Here is an 11,029-nt window from a genome sequence, read left to right as displayed (position 1 = left end):
AAGCTGGTATCCACGCATTTTCTTTTTGGCCAATCAGATCATTCCTGCTTGTCATAACCCCACGCACTAGAGTTTTTGTATCCTAACTCATGTGTCGTTTCTTTCGTAGGGCAGAGGTTAACTTTCGCTGCGTAATAGTGAGACAAACAGCTTTTTCTTTCATGCGAGATTTGAAACTGGTGGCTACAGTGAGTCACCCATGTTTTGATGTTGGGTTTCTCCGGACGTTTATCTTCCATCTCCGGCCGCGTTTCTGTAGAAAGGCTTTCCGAAAGGTTGCCATTAGAAGCAAGGACAAGTGATGGCGTTTGTCGACGGCCTGCGCTGTGGGTGTAGTGTCTTGTTGTGTCCAATAGCTGTCCTGCTGCGAAGCTGTCGGCCTACATGGGATGGGCGTCGCTGTCGTAAAATTCTCCTTCCCTCAGAATTACATCTCGTAGCTTGGGTTGGGAAAATTACTTACATGCAATTACTAGTGTGAGTGTTAGTGGTTTATATTCACGAGATTAGGTTTGTTTACTCGATCTGCATACCAATAACATTCATACACTTTCATGTAACTACGCCGTGTGACACATCGATTTCACTGGAATTGTTTCAGGAATGCAATGTAAGGTGTGTTATTTGTTTGACACCTTACAAGTTAACGCCTCGTCTCCTGGGTCCATATCAAATTGTGGACTTCTGAGCCCTGTGAACCAGCCTGTCCACAATTTGCACAAAGGCAAGTCACCTTGAATTCATGTCAGGAGAGATCTGGACCCCAGAGGGTGGGCTTTATTGTTTTAGTGTGGGAGGTTGAGCCATAGCGGCTTCCTTCTTTGAAATCTCCTGTCATACACACTAGAGAACAACTGGTCACACAGAGTGCCTTTCAACCAGCGGGCACGGCTGTGCCATCGAGTGTGGGCTGGCAGCTGATGTCAGTGGGAGTGTAGTTTGTGTCACTAAGTCGAGCTCAGCTCAGTTTTCAGTGATGCACTGCGTGTGGCCAGGTTGGGTGACATTCACTGGTGGGATTTGGTACAACGCCTGCTGACACAGGGATTCTCCAACTTTGATCCAGTGTGCGCTACTGTAGCGATCTTGGTCCTATGCATTCCCTGACCGCCAAAATTTATTTCATTCGTATATTTAAGTCATTGTCCTCTCATCTGGGGATTCACCTTTCATGAACTAATATATGGGGAGTTGGTGTTTTGGACAGTCTGATTCATTAGGCGCTTTGACCTTGGATTAAGATATGTTCTGGAGGAGGGAAATCGATCGTTACCCACGCTGTTAAATATCCGGAAATTCTATTACTGGCACTAGTTGGGTTTAAAATTTTGAAGAGCTGTGATTTGTCTTGAACGTTTTCTTGAAGTTTTGTTATCTTGTACTGTACAAGTTCTTAATTAAAGGTGTTTTTAGGTCTAGAGGTGCTATATTAATGGTGATGCGTTTATAGATGATTGTCTTGATTACCCATCATGCTCTTGGTTTTATACACTACTGGCCATTAAAATTGCTACACCAAGAAGAAATGCAGATGATAAACAGGTATTCATTGGACAAATATGTTACACCTGAACTGAAATCTGATTACGTTTTCACGCAATTTGGGTGCATAGATCCTGAGAAATCAGTACCCAGAACAACCACCTCTGGCCGTAATAACGGCCTTGGTACGCCTGGGCATTGAGTCAAACAGGGCTTGGATGGCGTTCAACGCGATACCACAGTTCATCAGGAGTAGTGGCTGGCGTATTGTCACGAGCCAATTTCTCGGCCACCATTGAACAGAGGTTTTCAATTGGTGAGAGATCTGGAGTATGTGCTGGCCAGGGCAGCAGTCGAATACTTTCTGTACCCAGAAAGGCATTTACAGGACCTGCAGCATGCTGAAATGTAGGGTTTCGCAGGGGTTCAAAAATGGTTCAAATGGCTCTGAGCACTATGGGACTCAACTGCTGTCGTGATAAGTCCCCTAGAACTTAGAACTACTTAAACCTAACTAACCTAAGGACATCACACACATCCATGCCCGAAGCAGGATTCGAACCTGCGACCGTAGAGGTCGTGCGGTTCCAGACTGTAGCGCCTAGAACCACACAGCCACGTCCACTGTTCAAAGTGCCGTCAATGTGAACAAGAGGTGACCGAAAGGTGTAACCAATGGCACCCCAAACCATCACGCCGTGTGATACGCCAGTATGGCGATAACGAATACAAGCTTCCAATGTGCGTTCACCGTGACGTCACCAAAAACGGATGCGACCATCATGATGCAGTAAACAGAACCTGGATTCATCCGGAAAAATGACGTTTTGCCATTCGTGCACCCAGGTTCGTCGTTGAGTACACCATCGCAGGCGCTCCTGTCTGTGATGAAGCGCCAAGGATAACCGCAGTCATGGTCTCCGAGCTGACAGTCCATGCTGCTGCAAACGTCGTCGAACTGTTCGTGCAGATGGTTGTTTTCTTGCAAATGTCCCCATCTGTTGACTCAGGGATCGAGACGTGGCTGCACGATCCGTTACAGCCATGCGGACAAGATGTCTGTCATCTCGACCGCTAGTGATACGAGGCCGTTGGGATCCAGCACGGCATTGTGTATTACCCTCCTGAACCCACCGATTCCATATTCTGCTAACAGTTATTGGATCTCAACCAACGCAAGAAGCAATGTCGCGATACGATAAACCGCAATCGTGATAGTCCACAATCCGATCTTTATCAAAGGCGGAAACGTGATAGTACCCATTTCTCCTCCTTACATTAGGCATCACAACAACGTTTCACCAGGCAACGCTGGTCAACTGCTGTTTGTGTATGAGAAATCGGTTGGAAACTTTTCTCATGTCAGCACGTTGTAGGTGTCGCCACCGGCGCCAACCTTGTGTGAATGCTCTGAAAAGATGATCATTTGCATATCACAGCAACTTCTTCCTATCAGATAAATTTCGCGTCTGTAGCACATCTTCGTGGTGTAGCAATTTTAATGGCCAGTAGTGTATTAGTTGGGGTCCCATCTATAGATCTGAATTGTAGTCTAAGATTCTAGAAAGTCAGCTGGTCGTCTTTATCAGAATAATTACGTCGCAGGTTGGTACTGACCTTTTACTCATTTTCGTAAGTAAGCAGAACTCAAAATGACACTAAATTCTGTTATTTCTCTCGGGCATGGATGTCTGTGTTGTCCTTAGCGTAAGTTAGTTTAAGTTAGGTTAAGTAGTGTTTAGACTTAGGGGCCGATGACCTCAGCAGTTTGGTCCCTTAAGAATTCACATAGATTTGAACATTTGTTATTCCCCTTTCAAGTTTTATCTAAGCACCCTGTGGGCTTGTTCTTAAATTGTTATAAATATTTTTCGATTCACTCTGTTTTAAATTTGTTAAACGCAATAGCCGTTGAGTGTCTGCTAGAAGTTTGCTTAATGTGAAACTGGAATCTTGCAACCTGTAATCAGTTTGCTTGATGTGAGTTTGGAAATTTGCTCTTGTAATAAATGTTTTACATGTAGTAAATGTTGTTTACCCTAATCTGGTCTAATCTTACCACATAATTTTCTGGGATCACCTGGGCACCATTTGAACTGTGACCAGCAAAACAATCATGTTCGACAATGCTCCTGGTTAAGGTAGAAATTGCACCCGCTGTTTGAATTTTGTTGCCTACTTGCCTGTTGCACAGTGTAGAGGTCATCTGCTCTGCACTCGACCGCGTCGGCTACCACATCTCCTTCAGGCAGCAGAGCCTGCAGCTAAGAGTGCTCTCCATGAACGTGAATAAATGCTGTGAACAATTCCAAACTACTGGACTACACCTGTCGCACTTCGTCCTTCGTCCAGCATCCCTATGACCTACTCACACTGATCTGCAATCAGCACACCCCAAACATTGCACATGCGGCAGTGTTTCACTGCTCATAAAGCCTGATCGTCTTGTCCTAAGTGACATATCTGAAATGTGGTTCTTCAAATCGAGATGGTCTTTAAACACCCAAAGAAGACTGTATGGAGGATCCCAAATACATTGAGGTGACAAAAGTCATGGGATAGCAATATGCACATAAACATATGGCTCTAGTGTCGCGTAAACGAAGTATAAAAGGGCAGTGCTTTAATGGAGCTGTCATTTGTACTCAGATGATTCACATCAGACCGTTTCCGATGGGAAGCGCTCCACGGGAATTAAGACTTTGAACGCAGAATTGTAGTGGAGCTAGACGCATGGGGAATTCCATTTCTGAAATCGATAGTGAATTCAGTATTCCGAGATCCACAATGTCAAGACTGTACTGAGAATACCAAATATCAGACATTATCTCTCACCACCGACAACGCAGTGGCCAGCTGCCTTCCCTTAACGACTGGGGCAGCAGCGTTTGTGTAGAGTTGTCAGTGCTGGTAGACAAGCAGTTCTGCATGAAATAGCCGTAGATATCAATGTGGGATGTACGATGAACCTATCCTTTAGGGAAGTGCGGCGAAATTGGCGTAAATGGGATATGGCAGCAGGCGACCGACGTGCCTTTGTTAACAGCACCACATCGCCTGCAGCGCCTCTCCTGAGCTCGTGACAATATCGGTTGTACGCTAGACGACTGGAAAACCGTGGTCTGGGCAGATGAGCCCCAGAGCTGATGGTAGGTTTCGAATGTGGATTAGACCCCACCAAGCCATGTGCCCAAGTCGTCAACATGGCGCTGTATATAACTGATAGTGGCTCCGTAATGGTGTGGACTGTGTTAAAACGGTATGGACTGGGTCTTTGGTCGAAATGAACGCATCACTGACTGTAAATGACCGTGTCAGACTACTTTCAGACATTAGCAGCCATCCATTGACTTCTTGGTCGCAAACACGATGGTACTGTCACCGGATCACAGAAATGAATTGGCCATCCAGATCATCCGACATGAATCCCATCGAAGATTTATGGGACATAATCGAGAGGTTATTTCGTGTAAAACATCCTGCTCCGGCAATATTTTCGCAATTATGGAAGGCTATAGAGGCAGCATGGATCAGTATTTCTGCAGGAAATTTCCAACTGCTTTTTGAGTCTATAACACGTCGAGCTGCTACAATATACAGAGCAAAGGGGGGTCGGACAAGTTGTTAGAACGTATCCAATGACTTTTGTCATTTCAGTGTAAAACTACTATTTAACCAGCTCACTGTATCGTAATTTGCACGGGACTATTCCGCTGGTCTCAGTATGGGATTTAAGTTGCCTGATGATAATGGTGACCAATACCACTGATCATTCCAATAAAGGGTGCGATTGTCCCTGCACTGCCCTCTCCACCCCCTGCACCCCGACGCAGAGGGACACGCACCGCGGCGGCGCATAATTGGGCCGAAGAGGAACTGTACAGCATCTGCTAGGCCGACCTGCTCATCCTTGCATCTAGGCGAGGCGCAGCACTTTTTACCTGGTGGTCGACTGGGAAAATGTGGAGGGACTCCGTCATTATAGTTATCTGCACTTCGTGCCGAGAGTTGCCACCAGCTAAGCGTGGATACCACTGAGGCTATACGACATGTGATACGATACGCGATGCGACTGAAGATACAACGCAGAAGCTACCCGCATCTGCGGAGCACATAGAAACATACTTGAGCCCACTTAAATGCTCCACACTAGGGCAACAGCGATACAACACCTATACGGTTCTCTGTCGTATCACCTAGCACTATACAGAGTGGTAGCTGCCCCATGTAACTGTATTATATATTATACAAGGAGGGAAACTTAAACTCATCTGTAGCTATTTCTCGGTAAAATTATTACTTTTCTATTAAAAATTAAGAAGTATCATTATTTTCGGTATTGTGCGTGTCTCCACTATGCTGCATTTTTCATTCGATTTTGAGTAAATTATTCAATAAGAAATTTATCATTTTTTTTCTATCTTGTAGTCTGATACCACAATTTCATAATCAACTGGTCTTCTGTTCACTGCTGCCCACAGTTATTGTGATACTTCGAAATTAAGTAAGACGCAGCACATATTTTGAAATGTTTCCAGTGAAAACAGCAGTCACTGGACAGTTTACATTTGGTGCATTTTACTTCATATAATGCTGCATGCCAAAGTATCTAACATATCGAAACTGTTTTTAACGCTGAAAGGACCACCGTACCTCTTCTAGTCTCGAGTAAATACGTGACATATTTGGAAGTTGTCTTCAACGAGGCTGGCAGCAGTGCACCACACGCTAGGCTGTTTCTCCTTGCTCTGTCCTCTTGCTTGTCTTTTCGCTCCTGTGGGAACATAGGTGTCGCATGGGTAGCCGTCGTGTCACGTCACCTTTGTCGCAACATATCGCATCGTATACCATATTGCCTTAGTGAGAATGTCAAGTTATAGTGTAGCTACTAGTAATGCTCCTTCGATGAATTTTAGTGCAGTTCTGTTATTGGGACAAATCAGTCATAACTTGAAACTTCATGGCAGATTAAAACTGTGTGCCGGACCGAGACTCGAACTCGGGACCTTTGTCTTTCGCGGGCAAGTGCTCTACCTGATCTTATCCTTTCTTCCAGGAGTGCTAGTTCGGCAAGGTTTGCAGGAGAGCTTCTGTGAAGTTTGGAATATAGGAGACGATGTACCGGCGGAAGTAGAGCTTTGAGGAGGGGGCGTGATTCGTGCTTGGGTAGCTCAGATGGTAGAGCACTTGCCTGCGAAAGGTAAAGGTCTCGTGTTCTAGTGTCGGTTACGCACATAGTTTTAATCCGCCAGGAAGTTTCATATCAGCGCCCACTCCGTTGCAGTGTGAAAATCTCATTCTGCATTCATAACTTGCTAAACCGGCTTAAGTCCACTGAGTCTACTTTTCAGGGAAGTAAAAAAAATTGTTTGCCATCTGGTTCAAGTGTGTGACTTCAATTCAAACTACTGTCACTACTGCTACTCTTATTGTTGGACATGTTTATTAGAGAATTTTTAATTTAAGAAGCAAATTTAATGTGTCTATAGTTCATGGGCGTAAGTCCATTTCACAATTCATTTTCAAAAATATTCGAAAATCAGTCTTTCTTATTTTTTTGTTAAATTCTGAAAGCAATTATTTAAACTCAATAATGGCTTAACATACTTTCCTCAATGACAGCTAAAGCCATGTAAAACTTATGATCTCTTTCAGTTTTGCAGATATCTAATAGTCCACCGGAATTAATATTATTCAGTACCTGTAGTAACATCCAAACACAGAATAAACAAAACATAAACTGTGGTTTTGGAAGGTGGCATCAAGTCTATGATTTTACAAATACTGATTTAAGAATGATCTTTCAATCTTCGTCACTAAGATCATCTACTCTGACCATGCTGCTCCAGTTAACAAGCGCTTGGTAGATTATCTTTTCTTCTACTCCATGGGAAATATATGACAGTATTTGCTGAATGTCTAGTGCTTTCTTGATTTTGACGGGGACACGGTCTTCTGGATAAGCTACCGTATTAGGGAAAACTACACTTACCATTTGCCCGTGAAAGCTTAAATATATGACCTATAGAGCTGCATATGTAAGATGAAGTCACTATACATCCTTTCAGATCTAAAAAGTGCTTAAATTCTATATAGTCACAAGTCTGAAATGTAACTAGTTCAGAATGGGGCACAGAACGTTTCATTGTTTCCATTGACAGCATTGTTTTCTTATAGAATTGTGGCCACTAGGCATTCATATTCAATGTATCACATGATTCGATCATATTTACAGTTTCTTCTGACTGCTTATGTATTGTTTTTCCTTTGAGCCAGCTTATTATAACATATTCCTTAACAAGAAGCAGTCATTCCTCACGTCTTCCCCTTTTTATCTTTTCTTGGTGTTTCATTAAATAATTAACCTCTTAATCATCTTGAAACATTAAAATAATCATGAAAAATAAAAGAACAAGGGTATCGCAGCTTCTTTTCTATTATCTTCGTGGTCAGAGATTAGTCTACTACTTCCATGTGTAACAGCTTTCATTCTATTTCATTCTGTTCACGCGCAGAGTTCAGTGTTAGAAGGACTTCAGCTCCAGATTAAGCACTACTGAATTTACATGAAACTACTGAAGCCTTGGTGTGTTGTCAACAACTGGTAGAAGTAAAGTTCTTTTAACACAAGCGTATGCATTTTTTGTCAAGATTCCGACGTCACTGAAAAAGGATAAAACTGGACTTAAGCCCTTCTAACAATTCATGGCTGAATTAACGCTTAGTGCAAGGTTTAATCTGTTAAAACCACCCCCAAGTAATACACTGAAGAGATCTGGTACACTTGCCTAATATCACGTAGGTCCCTGGCGAGCACGCAGAAGGGCCGGAATACGACGTGGCATGGACTCGACTAATGTCTGAAGTAGTGCTGCGGAGAACTAACATCAGGAACCCTGCAGAGCTCTCCATGAATCTGTAAGAATACGAGGGGGTGGAGATCTCTTCTGAACAGTACATTGCATTGCACTCCAGCTATGCTCAGTAATGTTCATGACTGGGGAGTCTGGTGGCCAGCGGAAGTGTTCAAACTCAGAAGAGTGTACCTGGCATTACACTGTAGCAATTCTGTAGGTGTGGGTTGTCGCATTGTTCTGCGGGAATTTAGCAAGTCCGTCGGAATGCACAATGGACATGAATGGATGCAGGTGTTCTGACGGGATGCTTACGTACATGTCACCTGCCAGAGTCGTATCTAGACGTAATAGGGGTCGCATATCACTGCAACTGAACACGCCCCCACAATTACAGAGCCTCCACCACCTTGAACAGTCCCCTGCTCACATGCAGGGTCCATCGATTCAGGAGGATGTCTAAAACCAGTGCACGTCCATCCGCTCGATGCAATTTGAAACTAGACTCGTCCGACCAGGTAACATGTTTACAGTCACCAACAGTCCAATAACGATGTTCATGGTCCCAGGCCAGGCCTAAAGCTCTGTGTCGTGCAGTCATCAAGGGTAGACGAGTGGTCCTTCGGCTCCGAAGGCCCATATCGATGGTATTTCGTTGAATGGTTCGCATGCTGACACTCGCTTACGGCCCAGCATTGAAATCTGCAACAATTTGCGGGAGGGCTACACTTCTGTCAGAATGGACGATTCTCTTCAGTCGTCATTGGTCCCGTTCTTGCAGGATCTTTCTCCAGCCTCAGCGATGCAGGAGATTTGATGTTTTACCGGATTCCTGATATTCACGGTACACTCGTAAAATGGTCGTACGGGAAAATCCCCACTTCATCGCTACCTCGGAGATGCTGTGGCCCATCGCTCGTGCGCCAAATACAACACCACGTTCAAATTCACTTAAATTTTGATTACCTGCCACAATAGCAGAGTAACCGATGTAACAACTGCGCCAGACGCTTGTTGCCTTATATAGGCCCTGTTGACAGTAGCGCCATATTCTACCTGTTTACATATATCTGTATTTAAATACGCATGCCTATGCCAGTTTCTCAGGCGCTTCAGATTATGTTCATGTGTTTTAATTGCAACAAAAACTTTAACTGTCTCTAGCTTCCGATGTTCATATGTGTCTAAGATACATCGTGTATGACAAACATTGTGAATCCTATTAATCACGTAAGTCGTCTTCATACCGTCCTGAACCACAACACTGACCAAAAATCAACTGCAGTCAGTCTAATAGACAAAAAATGAATATTTATTTGTTCGTCTTCTGCGCGATGCTGTACTAATCATACGATTGTGATTAAAATGTCATGAGTTGTTGTGTGTGAAACCATGAAGGTTTCTGCGGTGATAAGAATCACCTATTGGCTATAAGGATTAGGGTAAAACGGAGGTGACATAGAAGTTTAACTTAGTAACGTCTGGAGCAATTTCAATCAAATTTTGTTTATATGTGACTCATTATCTATAAAATTACTTGTATAATAATATTGTAAGGGTTATGTATCCTAACAACAGGGGGTGATAAGAAGTGCATGTAAAAATAGTCGTTAACGACCGATGTTAGTATCAAATCACAGTTTTCTGGTTCGCTAGACGTATTAGTCACAGTCAGTATCCAGATTCACCCCTAGAGTTTGGATTAGACAGTGACATAACAGCATATCTGTAACGGCATAACAAACTTCTACAAAAAAAAGTCTGTGGCTGTAATGCACCCCTAACACCCTTGCGGCGAAGTGTTTTGGGTGAAGCATTATCGGGGGGGAGGGGGCGGGGGGGGGGGGGGGAGGTTGGCTGGTTGTTTCAGGGGGAGTGGACCAAACAGCGAGGTTATCGGTCGCATCGGTTTAGGGGAGGATGGGGAAGAAAGTCGGCCGTGTCCTGTCAAAGGAACCATCCTTGCATTTGCCTGAAGCGATTTAGGGAAAATCTAATTCAGGATGGCCGGACGCTGGTTTGAGCCGTCGTCCTCCCGAATACGAGTCCTCGCTGCTAACCACTGCGCCACCTCGCTGGGTCCGGGCGTTATCCTGCTGAAATTTAAGCCCATTATTTCATGCCATAAAGGACAACAAAACGAGGCATAGAATATCGTAGCTGTACTGTTGTGCTTTAAGGATAACACGGACGACAACTAAAGAGGTACTGCTATGAAAAAAAATGGTAGCGCTGACCATTACTCCTAGTTGCCGGGCCGTACCGTGGACGATAATGAATTTGGTATCCCACCACGGTCCAGGTTGTGATTTCAATATCATATGGAACGCAAATCTTGTATTTTAGTTTATTTTACTTCATTTTTTCGCTTTTCTGGAGTCCCCCCCACCCCCCCTCCCGCTTCCCATTGTGTGTCTGTGTTTTTTTTTTTTACATTTTCATTTCTTTTATTAAAGCAGAGAGAGTTTGCACTAGTGTATGGCTGTTCGTTTATCACGTATCTGTTCTCTGGTATTGTGCCCGACCTTTTGTAATGTCTTTGTAGTGTCTCTTGGTGCTAATGATTTTCATATCACGTCCTGTATTGGTAAGATGGTGTTTCAAATATTCTGCAAATTAGGAATGATTTGTATCATATTTCCCACACCTGATGTATTCTTTATATAATGTTTAAAAATTCCGTTGTGAAAATA

This window comes from Schistocerca serialis, chromosome 6 (genome assembly GCF_023864345.2).
Source record: "Schistocerca serialis cubense isolate TAMUIC-IGC-003099 chromosome 6, iqSchSeri2.2, whole genome shotgun sequence".
Taxonomy (NCBI): Eukaryota; Metazoa; Arthropoda; class Insecta; order Orthoptera; family Acrididae; genus Schistocerca; species Schistocerca serialis.
Note: the sequence above shows the minus strand (reverse complement) of the source record.